Raw genomic sequence first — 1413 nt, forward strand, 5'->3', positions numbered from 1 at the left:
TTAAATAAAATTCAACATTGCCACATGACATGTCACCTTTCTCCTTCTTAGTGTGAGGAAGAAAGGGGAGCTCAATCTCACAATATATTAAAAAAATAGAGATATTAAAAAATGAATTACTTATACACCCAGCAATGCCAGAGAAAAAGGCAAAGCTATTTCAATTTTTCAAAATGTGTTATTAATGTTTTCCTTCCCAACAACTTCTAGAATTACCTCATAATCTGGACTAAATGTAAATTTAATTAAATAAAACTTGACAACAATTTACTTTTGCCTCCTCATTTTCTAGGGAATCCACTATTAAGTGGCTTCACACTTAACAGCATTTTATCCTCCAAACACATGAATGTCATCATATTTCCCTCTATTAAAACTAACAAACTATGTTCTCTCAAACAGCTGATATCTCACATAACCTTAAAGAATGCAATTAACCACAAAGAAAAGTGAAGTTTTCACTTGGTGGTAAATTGTCAATCACACCTCTCAGCTGTGTGCATATGTTCATTCTGTCTGTCCTCCCATTAAATACTGTAAAAACTGGGTCTGTTATATCCTCCACATATCTGTAGGTAATTAAGTTTATTGAAACAAAATATATAAAAACTTAAGCATTTCTTCCTGGCTAAAAGAATTTCTAGATCATATGACAGGAGAATGTGAACATACAAGAAATTAAACAGATGTAATCATTACTCTGGCTTGGTTTTTTTTTGTTTGTTTGTTTGTTTTTCTTAGGCGAGGCAAACCTTGGTTGACCTCACAGATTACAAGGACCTTGTCAGCTACCTTACAATCCCTTCCTTTTTTTCCCCCTTTTTTTTTTTTTTTACGCCTACAGCACCTGGTCTTCCTCGGTGGTCTCCCATCCAAGTACTAACTAGTCCCGACGCTACTTAGCTTCCGAGATCAGATGGGATCGGGCTTGTTCAGGGTGGCATGGCTGTAGACTTGAAATTATTTTCTTTAAAAAAAAAAAGCTTTATTTTCATCTCAGATTTGAAACATCATAAAAACAGATCCTTCATGAATGGAAAACATTAGCTCATATGGTTGTATGTCTTGAAAGATTTTGTGGTTTTTAGTAATGGCAAAAACAGAGAAAAGGAGCAGAGTGCTTTCCTGTAAAATACCATTCTATAAACAAAAGCCATATGCAGTCTTCAAGGCATAGTAAATTCTGTTTATTAAAGTTTCTACCTTGTACAGTGGCTAGAACAATGTATATACTGTCATGTAGCTGACTTGTCATTTTCCCAGTGGTGATATTACCTTCTACCAGAATGACTGTTACTAGGCAAGGTAGTTTCACACAGGCTTCAGGAGAACACCAGAGTCTAGAATCTCAGGTCCAGAAATTCTAACCCAGCTCTGATTAAAATTTGCCTAAACCAGCTCCTTGACCCACAT

At 35.3% G+C, this 1413-nt stretch overlaps 1 pseudogene; it reads right to left on the reverse strand.

Moving 5' to 3' along the window:
- Nucleotides 1-835: 835 nt before the first annotated feature.
- On the reverse strand, nt 836-954 carry LOC112479012 (annotated as a pseudogene).
- Nucleotides 955-1413: the final 459 nt, after the last annotated feature.

This window comes from Pteropus alecto, unplaced genomic scaffold (assembly GCF_000325575.1).
Source record: "Pteropus alecto unplaced genomic scaffold, ASM32557v1 scaffold1244, whole genome shotgun sequence".
In the NCBI taxonomy this organism is placed as follows: Eukaryota; Metazoa; Chordata; class Mammalia; order Chiroptera; family Pteropodidae; genus Pteropus; species Pteropus alecto.